Below are 14,324 nucleotides of genomic sequence, written 5' to 3' on the forward strand. Positions count from 1 at the left end.
GACTTAAATCAATCAAATACGCAATGCAGATGCACCGATAATTATTAGTGAATGGAAGGCAAAATTTGGGTGGTGGGGAGAAGGAAGAGTAGTTGGAAAATAAGGCCTTGGTGATAGAAATGAACCTGAAGATGGCATGATAGAATTTGTTTTAAATCATTTTATTAGGGACTCATACAACTCTTATCACAATCCATGCAGACATCCATTGTGTCAAGCACAGTTGGACATTTGGTGCCCTCATCATTCTCAAAACATTTGCTTTCTACTTGAGCCCTTGGTATCAGCACCTCATTTTTCTTCTCCCTTCCCACTCCCCTCTCCCTCATGAACCCTTGATAGTTTATAAATTATTATTTTGTCATTTCATAAACTGTGTGACGTCTCCCTTCATCCACTTTTCTGTTGTCCATCCCCCAGGGAGGAGGTTATATCAGATCCTTGTAATTGGTTCCCCCTTTCTACTGCACCCTCCCTTCACCCTCCCAGTATCCCCACTTTCACCACTGATCCTAAAAGGGTTGTCTGTCCTGATTTCCTGTGTTTCCAGTTCCTATCTGTACCAGCATACATCCTCTGGTCTAGCCAGATTTGTAAGGTAGAATTGGGATCATGATAGTGAGTAGGGAGGAAATATTTAAGAACTAGAGGTAAGTTGTGTGTTTCATCGCTGCTACCCTGGTTTGTCTCCTACCCGAGACCCTTCTGTAAGAGGATGCTATTTGCATAGAGATGGACTTTGGGTCCCCACTCCCCCTCATTCACAATGATATAATTTTTGTTCTTTGATGTCTGATGACTGATCCCTTCAACACCTTGTAATCACACAGGCTGGTGTGCTTCCTCCATGTGGGCCTTGTTTCTTCCAAGTTAGATGGCCGTTTGTTTACCTTCAAGCGTTTAAGATCCCCGAGACTGTATATTTTGATAGCCAGGCTCCATCAGCTTTCTTCACCACATTTGCTTATGCACCTATTTGTCTTCAGCGATTGTGTTGGGAAGGTGAGCATCATGGAATGCCAGTTTAATTGAACAAAGTGTTCTTGCACTGAGGGAGTACTTGAGTGGAGGCCCAATGTCCATCATGATAGAATTTTTTAATAATTTTGTCATAGGAAATATCCTTTTCAACAACATGAACGGTGACTAAACGCATGTACTTCTCCAGATGGAATATATAGAAATCAATGGACTACATTCATGGGAAAAATGATGGAGAAACTCAATATCATCAGCTTTTGAGAAATGACCATTAGTAACAGCACATATGTAAAAATACTTTGAAGCTTAAGAAAATTAAAATAAATGCACAGGAAACACAACACAAACTTGAACCCATCCCACCAAAATTTCAACGACATCCAGCAATAGATTGATACATTAAAAGCTAACGATATAGGCTCTAATGAGCTATGGGAAGAAATCAAAAATATCATTCATGAAGAAAGCAAAATGTCATTAAAAACAGAAAGAAAGAAAAGATCAAAGTAAATATCAGAAGAGACTGAAATATGGTTCTCATTATAATAGCTAAGACAAATAGAAGAAATTATAAGGTAAAAAATTGGAACAGGAAATTTCAAATGGCAGCTCGAAAAGACAAAACCAAATATAATGAAGTATGCAAAGATCTAGAGTTAGCCAACGAAAAAGGAAGAACACACTAATTATACTTTAAATGGAAAGAGCTAAAGAAAAAAATTCAAGATTTGAGTTGTAATACTGATTCTATAAGCAACATATTAAATGATGTGGGAAACATCAAAAGAAGATGGAAAAGATACACAGAACAGAGTAACTGTAGCAAAAAGAATTAGTTGACTTTCAACCATTTCAAGAGTTAGCATATGAGCAAGACTCACAGTGACAACAACACTGGGTTCAAGCATAAGAACAATGAGAGCGGATGACATGGTGTTTCATTGATTGTACATAGAGTTGCAAAGAGTCAGAACAACACGATGCCGCCTAACAGCATATAGCCACGCCCCTAAGTCTTACAGCTGTGTATTTGAATAGATGGACAATGTTAGGCTACTGCTAGAGAATGACTCCACCCTCAAGTTGTCTGCATGAACGAACTGAAATCAAATGCATCCTCATTGCAAGTTCAGCAGAAACTGAGAGAAAGCAGAAGAAATGAGCTGAGTGTTCTCTTTTCTTCCTGCAAACGTAATAATAATCTTCCAGGATAATTAATGAGTAGAGAAATTTAAAAGGATGGCAAAAAGTTTCTAAAAGTACTAGAATATTAGTGTCTGCCACATCTCTTTATACAGATACATGAAGACAGAAATATATCCATTGACTAAAGAGGCCTCTTATTGGTTTCATGGCATTATTATTAAGAATGCTAATAGTATCATCAAGTATAATTCACCTTCATAGGTATACAGTCTTCCCTTTGATAGCTTAAATTAAATGCTCGTGAACAAACACTTCTAATAAAGGTAAGCCTTTCCAAGATAAAAGCAAATGTATCTTAAAATTCACAGAGCAGACATTATGCCAATATGCAGACCAGTTTACTGATTAAAGATACTGAATCATAAAAATCTAGAAGTAAGGATACCACACTAACCTGTGGTAAAGAACCAATGGTGAAAACGAGATGAATCAATAGAACACTACCTGACTGGGCTTACTGGTCAGATGAAGTCTGATGTACTCCCCAGACGGGGTCCCTTGGTCACCCATTAGGTGTGAAGGTGACCTCATGCTTCTTGCTCAATTATCAGCCAAGCAGTTGACAGGTCTATAAAGGAAATATGCACTAGGGTGGCAAGCACAGCTCAGAATAACTAACCATTTGAGATCAAATGGCAGAATTTTCCCCAGGACAAATTCTCATTTGCCCAAGGACAAATTTTAAAAAGAATGAGGAAAGAAAATGGAACAGAAAGAAAGGCAGTAAACAATGTAACATTGTGGGTATTGGAATCAATCAAATAAAAAATGAGACAAAATATTATGAATTTTAATGGAAAACTGATTTGCTCTGTTAACCTTTATTCAATGCAAAATAAAAAGTTAAATAAATAAAAGACTGTAATGAATGATGAGCCCTTCAGTTTCCTTATCTTATTTGCCATACTGCCACATAGGTTTCTACCTCCAATATAGAAGGATGGGTCCTATGAAGGACTACAGCCATTTCACTCTGTAATGAATTTCCACCAATTATTACCACATAAAGAAGGCCCATATAAAGCAAGCTTCTCTTTCACATAAGGAGGATACATTAATAGGATGCAGTGAGTTTAACAATTTTGTTTTCTGGGAAGACTGTGGTAAAAGCAGAGAAGTTAGTTGGAGAAGAAAGTAAGGTCAGAAAAGAGTTATTGAGATGAAGCAAAATTTAGTGTGATGGTATGTGGAAAGGATTGATAGAGTAGAGAATAAAAAAGATGAAAATTGCTTGGGTAGTGTCAAGTATCTGATAAGCTATGGAGTCTTTTATAGGAACATGAATAATTCATCTACAGTAACAGGTGAATGGCGAAATAGATGGAACCCTGGCATTATCTGATTATATGTATCTCAGCAAACTTTCAAAAGAATTATTTTCTTCCGCTCTTTTTTCCCCCAGTTTTTCCATTGACGTAGAAATGAGGTATTCAGCAAAGTAGGAGAATTAGAGAGATTATGTTCTACATGTGTGTACAAGTATTAAAAACGGAATTCATCTTCTATGAAAAAAGTGAATGAACTAGGATAATGACAGTTATTATAGAATAGTATTATGGGCTGGTAATAAAAGAGAGCAAGTCCTGATGATGGAGTAGTTAAGGGATATTAATCAAAAGATCAGTGGTTTGAACCCTCCAAGCTGCAATGTGGGGGAATAAGATGACTTGAAGAACTTGTCCCATAAAGAAAATGGCCTAGACAACCTTGTGTGATAGTTGTACTCTTGTCCAAAAGGTTGCTCGAGTTGGAATGGACTTGGTTTGCAACAGTAATAAGTGTTCAGAAAGCAAGTCAGAATTCTTATAAATTATATGTAATAACATGAAAAATCCATTTAAAACCTAGAAACAAATTTGAAGAAATCTCCAAGTATATAAAACAAACCAAAAAACATGTATAATATACAAATGAAAATGTGGTACAAATATAGAGGAGGCCTGACATCTAAATGATAGTCATTTCATAAAAAAATAAAAAGGAAAATATAGGGGAAAGTATTATTAAAGAAGAATACGGGAAATTTTTTAAATTTAAAAATGTGATCTTAAAATAGCTGCTTCTAGAATTAAAAAGAACCATAGATGTGAAACAGAAAGAAAAAATACGAAATACACATGCACAATACAAAACAAAAGCCTCACTCCAAGGCTCCATTCATATAAACAAGAGTTCAAAACTGGATACTAGGGGAGAAAGAAATCATGGCATCAAAATGCTGAACTGACTTGATTTTAAACTAGATTTATTCACTCAAAGTAGCCATCAAACATAAGGTGACAATAAAAGCATTTTCTGATTTTCAATTACTTGAAAGAAATTCATTCTCCTCATTTCTCAAAAGAGTAAAATTTTTGCTCCACCAAAATGAGGATAGCCACCAAAAGGACATTTTAAGATAGGAAGCAATCTTCTTTATGGGTAAAGAACATCCTGAGAGGATATTTAAAGAGATTCCAAGATGAATGCAGTCATTAATTAAACAATTCGGACTGCTGGATGAGGGAGACTCAACATAAAAATGATAAAATGAAAAAGACAAAACATCTGAAATTCCAAAAGTGTGTAAAGGAAGCCCGGCAGCATGTCAGGTAAGCAGTGTTCAAACCACCAGCCACTCTGCGGGAGAAAGAAGAGGCTCTCTGTTCCTGCAGCGGCTGGCAGTCTGTCTCAGACACCCACAGAACATATCTAGAGTCAACATGAGTGGGAATTGAGCTGATTGCTGTGGGTCTATAAGAAGGTGTCCCAAAGATGTCACCTGATTAAATGCAATCACTTCTCAACTGTCTCGTTCTCACCAGCAATAGCCCTCACGATTTTCAACACAGCGGCCAAGTAAATCCTTTTTAAAAATGTACAATAGATCACTTCTCTACTCAACAAATAAAAAATCAGCTTTCTTAGAACAAAAGAGTCAGAACAGTGACGTACAAACTTTATATTATTCAGGCTTCATTAATTATTGTTCTAAATTCATCTAGACCCCTGGCTAGCTCAGGTCTTCTGTTCTTGCTATAGGTGTTTCCCAAACATTTTAGACATGTTTCCACCAAAAACTCACCACCTTGGTTGGACTCTGACTGACCTTGAAGCTTTCCACAGCTTCTAAAAATATTCCATGGAAGGCAATCAACTGGTGGGTTCAAACCATTCACCTTGCAGTTAGCAGCTTAATGCTCAGCTCATAATGCCGCAAGGTTTCAGAGACAAAGTTCTGAGGGAAGGGGGATAATTTTAACTACGGTAATTACTCCCAATGTCAGTGTTCCTAACCATTCTATACCCAGATGGTTAAAAACCTCACCTCTTCTGTCTTCTTAAATATTTTTTTTCAAGAGAGCCTAACCCAACTCCTTGTTGAATAATGAAATCTTCATTCTATCCACCACATTCTATCAGTCTTTATTTTCAATTGACTTGTATCTGCTTCTGAAATTATTGATACTAAATATGCTAAGAAGTTCATGGTTCAATGTTTTGGGCTTTTATATGAAATTTGGAGGTTGAGGTTCATCCTAAAAGAAAAGATGTTGTTTGTATGTATTAATTGGCATGCATGAGACGATTAAAAGTTAATCCTTTTTCCATTTTATCGAAGTTGACACCCATCAACAGTCTAGCCCATTGTTTAGAGGGAGACAAGAAATCAGGAAAGAGATGAAGGGTAACTATTTGGGTATGTAATGTCTTAGTTAGTCTTCTATAACTGCTCTCTAGGTTCGAATATTTCTTGTCATGGCTACAAAGAAACTCAGAGACAAACTTCCTGTTTATTAATGATGTTAACAAGTTGGAACTCCAGTGAGAAATGTTCAAGGTAGCTGTTTACCACTACATGCTACAGAGTTCCAGGTCGGGTAAGAAACGCCCAACGAGGATTGCAATCTGCTGGAAGCCTCAACCTGAACACATTCAAGCAAGCTCTGGGGGTCAGCAAAGCAGCTCTCCGAAGGAAGTGTCCAGAGGCACCCCTCCAACGAGCCTCAACCCGGAGACACCGAGCTCCACTTCTGTAGATCCGCCAGTCCAGGCTCCCCAATGAAGGGTCTCAAGGCCTCCTATTCTGAAAGCCACCCTCCTACAAAATATGCTCAGCTGGGGAGTCCGTCGCTCTCTTCCACGCTCTGCTTCCTCCTGTTGCTCCTTCGATGGCATAGCTCTCATCTGTATCCGGGAGCTTAACTGTGCAGCGATCGCACATCTAGAGCACATGCCTCACTCTTGGCCCAAGCTGGTAATGAAACCCCCTCCTGCTTCCCAGTGAGCTCATTTTATACACAGCAGGGTGGCACCCCAGGGAATCATGTTCATAATTACTCAAAAGTGAATTCTGTCAGTCTCTTCTCCCACCTCCTTACCAGACCTATGCAGGGAAACGTGGGTGGTGGGAGTTAGAAACTTTGGCTAGAAGAGTTATATTAAATAGTTCACTGCCCCTGCAGGGGTTTGATGAGTGGTTTAAACTATTAAATACAAAGTTGATCATCTGAAATGAAAAGCCTATCTAATGTATCTTTTATTTAATTTAACAAGTAAATGGATAATAAATATCTAACTAAATATTAGAATTACAAAACTTGAAAAACATGTAAATAAAAATTACTGACAACATTTCTTCTGAAGAGAAAGTACTGGTGAAGTTTGGGCAAAAAGGTGCTACTATTTTTTCATAATGAGACATATAGAAAAATACATTTTATGCCATGTAATTGAATAACTGATTTTTTTACGGCATGAATTTAAAAAATTAAACTTTATTATTTCCCTAACAATGATTTTTCTGTCGTGACCCTGACCTGTACTTAATGCATATGTGCCAGAAAGCACTGAAACATGAAAGTGTCTTCTTTGTTAGGAGGTTCACACTGAGCACCAGAAAATGAATTGAGTCAATTTGTAAAGTAAAATCTGAGTCCCTATTTAAGTCATACTGTATCTCTAAAGATATTTAATATAGAGCAAAACCCAACTAATTTAGTGTTTGTTGACATAAATTAGCACAATTATATATATTTAATTTATACAAAACTATATTGGTAATAGCCAATATAGTTCATATGGCTCTCACATGGGACAGGTGTGTTTATAGTTTCTTATTTAGCTGTGCAACAGGATGACTTACAGGTAGGATGTATTTGGTCATAATGGTCATTTGATTTTGAATGAACTATAAATTTCACTTTCTCCCTCTCCCTAGAATGATAAAAATTTCAAAAATGTTAAGTCCAGAAAGGCTAAAATTCTTGGGTATTAAAAATTATGGAAATCAGAAAAAAATCAATGACAAATAATCATTTAGTGTTGGATTCTTTCTGCAAGTATTTTGGAAATGCATTAGCTTCAAAATCAAATCTATTCAATGAACAGAAGACTGAAAAGTGATGTGAATTTTACAAATTTATTATCTTGATGTTCATAATGCTTTATAGCCTTTCAAGTTGCCTGTAGATAGAGGTGAAGATATTAACCTAAAGTATCTTTTTATAATCCCATTTAATTTTTTAAAATCTGTATTGAATAAAAAATTAAAGTCCAAAGCTTGTTTTTTCCTGGTAAATATTAATAATAAGACATGGTACTCAGAAAAAGAAAGATGTTCTCCTTATCTTATATTTGAATGGTCAGGTATCCATCATATATCCTTATCTGACTTGAAGGCAGCAGGAGATCACAAAGGCTTATTTTACTTGACTTGCTTCTAATTTATCACTTCTCTAGTATCAATGAAACACAGTTTATAGCATGCTATTCACATAAACTGTAATATCCATCTGTCAGAAAAATATTCTAGTGCATTTAACATTTTGCTTGTAAGTAAGAGAAATTCCTCCCTTCCTCATTTGACTATTGCAAAAGGCATCCATGTTAAACTCACTTCTGTGTATACATGCATATACTATACTGATAAGTTAGTTAAAAAGTGAGTCAAAATAAGCAAATGAAGAATTAAAGACCTCTTATTAAGAAGAAAGAGTTATCTTAAATGAACTATAATATTTCTGAAATATATATATATATTTATATACATGAATTAATTTGATATTTAGGTTTGGTTCATAGTAAAGCAGAATTACAATATATGTTATTATTAATTTAACATAATTTCACTGATCAGGCGTATAACATTCAAAGTTTTGAAGTAGACAAATAAGAAAGTGTATCAAATGCTGTGTGAAATATTAATATAAATCATTAAACACTTAACTAAAGAAGAAATGAATTAATCTTGGAGATAATTACTCATCAAAAGCAGCATAAAAATATTCACAAGATGACTAATTTTCAGGGGGTCAGACCACAGAGAAGACATAATTAATCAGAGAATAAGGTGGGATGTTTATATCATTGTTGCAAATTATCCATATTACCTGTAATATAGATCAGACAATAAAATGTCTTATAGAATATATGTTTTTATGTATTTAAAATTTGCTTAACTGAGTTTGATATGAAACCAAGTTTTAAAAAATAATTGTACATGATACTTATTAAAATATTTTCTCAACAACAAATTTTAAACACCTATTCAACCAAGTCAATGGTAACATACAACAGCATGTCATTGAAGAAGTCTTGTTTGTTTTGTTCAGTGGTGATTCTTGGCATCTTATTAGTGTTGATCAATGGTCAACACAGCAGATGCAGGATCCGCAACAAGAAGAAGAGACAAGCCTTCCCACAGTCACCTTAGGTAGGCATAGGCCATATCCGCTCGGCATGTGTTCTTCAGTTGCATAAGGGCTGTGACCTGAATCAGGAGGGTGCACGTCTTAATCCTTTGAGAACTGTCTTGCTATCCACTGCAGAACCCCTCATGGAGTTCATTAGACTATTTGGTCATATCATTGGGGAGGTCTCAACTGTGAAATTACTGGTAACCATAACCCTAACAAGTTGACACAATCACAGAGACGTCTAGTGGAATAGATGTGAGAATTGTATCTGAAAATATTTGATTTGGGAATGTGAGATCCAGTGATAGGAAAAGAGGCTTTGTAATTTTTCTTTTAAAATTCCATTACCTCTTGATTATATATTTTCCATGAACTTTATTTGTTCATTTAGCTTGTTCCCACACACTTTTCAAAGAGATTAAGAGGAATACCAATTAAATTATAGTCAGTGTCATCTGGTGTGTGAGGGTAGATGCCCTAGTCTGATAAATGTGAAGTTACTAGCAATAGATTGACAGAGTTACACTAGGAATTTTACTTCACAAGAAAGGCTGAGTTGGTGTGTTGGTCGGCTTTTGAAAGACAAATGATCACTAATGTTCCTCTCTTGTACCTCTCATGATGTGAAGTGTTCCTTCTTCAGGTGCTGCTATATGCTCCCTCTACCACCAGGACATCAGTGTGTTCTGGTCCAGCAGACAATAGTTTCACCATTTCCTATCACACCAAGAACATTTGGCCATGATTGTAGGGTATAAGAAAGTCAAAGGCATATTTAATAAATTGAACCAGAATTAAGTTGAATCCCCCAGCCCTTTTTGGCCAGACTACCAAAAGGAGGCTATGCAGGCCAGGCATGCTAAAAGTCATATCATAAATTGCTGTGTATAGCATAATCCCTGTACTAGGAATAAAATATGTAAAATAAGATAACCAAAATGAAAAACAGCAGTAGGGTGATAGATGTACAAGTCAAGGAAGGAGCGGAAAGTCTATAACCATCTCTAAGAATGGGTAACTTCTGAAGAAGAGCTAAGGGGACGAAAAGACCTTCTTTCCTTGTAGCATACAAAAAGCCTTAGAAACATAACTACCTTATTTGATCTTCGTGTTTACTTTTGCAAATAGTTTAAAAACTAAAAATGTTAAAAATAATTGAAACATATCCATGATAATTATGCTATCTTCTTTTATATACTTCCTGTGTCATACAATAAGCTTATACATAAAATAAAATGTATGTAAAAACATTCCTTGGCAAAACATGGGCAAATGATGGTGATTACTGCATATGGTTTGATAATAGCTTCTGCCCCATTTATCTTTAAAGTAAATGGATTGTGGTGTAGATCATAATTTTGTATTTAATTGCCACTTATGCATGTTTCTGAGATTGGAATCAAAATGAAAGTAATAAAGAAAACACATTTACCTGTGTATAAATCATTATAATGCACCCCTCTGGGTTTCTCTGCCATAGAAAGAGAGATGTACTGGTTATATCTTAAGTAACAACTATAATAGTGTAAAAACTCATCATGTTTATTCCAACAGTGCCTGGACTAGTGTTAGACATTTATAGATCAAAGAAATTTTTAGTGAACATCAGAATCATTGAATAACTATAAAACCCAAATCAATTAAAAGGAAGAGGGAAAGTTTCATCCCCTAGGGAGTTTTTCTAAAACAAAATTTTACAGCCCTAGGGGAATCTCCATTTTAGAGTTGTACTCTTAATGGCTGAAACTGCATGGGGTTTCATGATAAATATGTTTCCTTATGGTTGTCTTTGTCTAACTATTAGAAACTCACCAGGTGGCTGCAACTGTGGAAAAATATTTAGTTCTTTAAACATTGCAGTCAATGCAATCATTCTTTAAACAGTGACAAATTACAAACAATTCTCCAGAGTTCATAACCTTTTCCTTAATAGGTTTTCCATGGGGAGTTACTGCTCCTATTTAGTCCAGGTTATATACCAGTTAATGTTCTTTTCTAATTACTCAATATGATTAATTTAAAATACAGTAACTTTTATTCAAATTATTTAGTAACCATGGCATGATTTTTTCAAATGCTTATTTTTCTATTATTCAACCTACCATTAAAAAATTTAGTCAGCATTATTGATTGCAGTTATCTGGTCTATTTTTTACGTTTATGTATTTTAGATAGCAAACTTACAGGAATAGCACAGAAATCGCACAACATTTTTAAAGCATTTTTGTGTGTAGGACAATTTAGTTTAAAAGTACAGTGAATGGATAGAACCTACAGTGTGACAAAAATGCTACAAACACCATTTAGTCGGTCTCAAAAAGAAATTTACTTGTTCTTAAAAAATCCAAATGCTTCAGGGAAGAACTGACACCAATCCTACACAAACTCTTCCAGAGCATAGAAAAAGATGGCAAACTCCCACACTCCTTCTATGAAGCAAGTATAACTCTGATACCTAAAGAAGGTAAAGATCCCACAAGAACGGAGAACTAGAGACCAATATCCCTAATGAGCATCGATGCAAAAATCCTTAACAAAATACTGGCTGATAGAATACAAAAGCATAAAAAAATAATAATTCAACATGACCAAGTGGGATTCATATCCGGGATGCAGGGATGGTTCAACATACAAAAGACCATTAGTATTATTCTCCACATTGACAGGAAAATTATAAGCACCACATGACAATATCGATAGATGTGGAAAAAGCATTCAACCAAATCCAACGCCCATTCCTGTTTAAGACACTCAAGAAGATGGGAATGGAAGAAATATTCCTCAACATAATACAAACTATATATGAACAGTCACCATGGAAATCAATGGAGAAAAGTCTAAAACAATACCACAGAAAAAGGGGAATAGACAAGGATGCCCTATGTCCCCACACCTATGTAACATCATACTGGAGGGCCTAACTAACAACATAAAACAAAGAAAAGAAATCAAATGTATTTGTCTGGGAAAGGAAGAGGCAAAATTATCGTTATGTTCAGACAATATGATTTTATATACTGAAAATCCACAAAACTCTACAAGTGGAATGTTGGAACTAATAGCAGTAATATGGCAGAGTGATAGGATAGAAGATCAACAAACAGAAGTGTGTCGGACTATTATACGCATCAGACAAGATCACAGAAGAGACAATTAAAACAGTAGTAAGTATCCTTTACAGTAGCCAAGTACAAACTGAAATAAAGGGATATACCTGACTAAAAAAGCAAAAGCTTTGTATGAGGAAAACTACAGAACACTATTCATGAAAACAAGAGTGACCTCAACAAGTGGAAGAATATCCCATGCTCATGGATTCGAAGACTCAATATAGGAAAAATGTCAGTTCTTCCCAAGGCACAATATAAGTTTAACGCTATCCTGATACAAATACCACCATCCTTCTTCAAAGGATTGCAAAAACTAATTACCAACTTTATATGGAGAAGAAAGAAGCCCAGAATTATCAGAAAACTCCTCAAGAAGAAGGACAGAGTGGGAGGGTTCACTCAAACTGACTTTAGCACATATTATACAGCCACAGTGGTCAAAACATTGTGGTACTGGTATAAGAACAGATATTCAGATCAATGGAAAAGAGCTGAAAACCCAGAAATAAGAACATCAGCATACAGACAACTGATTTTTTGATAAGGGTCCAAAGAAATATCCAATGGGAAGTAGATGCCTTCTCAAATAAGTGGTGCTGGAAAAAATGGATATCTAACTACAGAAACATGAAGCAAGACTATTATATCACTCCATACATAAGAATAAATTCCAGGTGGATCACAGACCTTGAGGTAAAACCCCAAATTATTAGGACCATTAATGAGGGAATTGGGACAAACCTGAGGCCCTTGGCACAGGGAATACATAGGCTATTAGAAATAGGGAAGGATACAAATACAGAGGAGTCACAAGTGGAATATACTGAAGATAAAATGCCTGTGTACATCAAAAGAATTTACCAAGACAGTGAACTCTTGTCCACTGCTGGTGGACCTGTAGGTATGTACAGCCATTATGGAAATCAATTTAACGATATCTTAAACAGATGGAAATTGAGCTACCATATGATCCAGCCATGCCTCTACTGGGCATATACCCAGAAGAGACAAAAAACAAACCATGGCCTGACATCTGTGCCCCAGTGTTCACTGCGGCATGGTTCACAATTCCAAGGAATTGGAAATAGCCCAAATTTCCATCAACAGATGAATGGTTTAAAAAACTCTGGCATACATACAATGGAGTATTATGCAACCCTAAAAAGCAGTAATGAATGCATGAAGCACATTGCCACCTGGGAAGAACTGGAGGAAATTATGCTAAGTGAAGTAAGCCAAGCACAGAAGGACAAGTACTACATGAGCCTGCTGAGGTAAGCTCAAAAAATTCCAAAGAGTCACAGGGAAGAAGATACGGTATAAATACATCTCTGGGATGTGGTCCAGGTAATATGGCAGGGGATAGACTAAACTCAGGGATACATATGGGATACATATGGTAGCCTATTAAAATGGATGGGTAAAAAAGGTATGGGTAGCTGGGGGAACAGGACACTGACCCACACCAGGGAAGGGGGTTGATTGTGTCTTCACAGGGAAAGAGGGACCAGACTTCAACCCGAAGCTCCAAGACAAGAATGCAACACAGTGACATGAAGCAGGAAACTGATAGAGAGGCCTGAGGGGCCGGCCCCATTACCAACTAAGTGGACAGAACCACCCTCCCCCAAAGAAGAACTCACTTCAGAGGACAGCACTGAAGCTACAACTCAAATAGAGGGACTTGTCTGGTCTAAGCACACAGGAGCCAATGAGGGAGGATAGAGGGGGGTAAAAAAGAAAGAGTGAAGCACATCCTGGCTCACTAAGCCCTGAGGGACAATGTCCCTGCTCAGAACAGCAATGAACAGAGATGACCACAGGGCTGGCCTCACCACGGGACACAGCATTCCTCATTGACCCATAGCACCATTGGTGACAACACTGGAGACACACAGCGGGAATTTTGCCCACCATGAGCTCACTACACTGAAGCCAGCATCTGGGGGCATGCAGCAGAGCAGTGGGGGGAGCAGAGTAATGAAGTCCCCAGTGATAGAGGCGGTGCCTGGGCATGGCACCCCATCAGACTCTACTGGAAAGCACCTGTGAAGGAAAACAAACAGACCCTGAACTATTCATATGTTTATGCATGTATGTGTGTGTGGGTGTTGTAGCTATTGCTTTACTTTCTGTTGTTGCTTCATGGTACTAAGTATTGTGATGGTACATAGCATGTCTACCTGGAAGGGATAGGCAGAATCAACAAACCAGAAGGGAGAACAACGGATGACATTTTGGGGGGACATGGCATTAGGGGAGGCAGAGAAAAGGAAGTGGGTGTTAACAAGCCCAGGGACAAGGGAACAACAAGTGATCTAAACTCAGTGTCAAGGAGGGTATGGGAGTT

The sequence above is a fragment of the Tenrec ecaudatus genome, chromosome 1, assembly GCF_050624435.1.
Source record: "Tenrec ecaudatus isolate mTenEca1 chromosome 1, mTenEca1.hap1, whole genome shotgun sequence".
In the NCBI taxonomy this organism is placed as follows: Eukaryota; Metazoa; Chordata; class Mammalia; order Afrosoricida; family Tenrecidae; genus Tenrec; species Tenrec ecaudatus.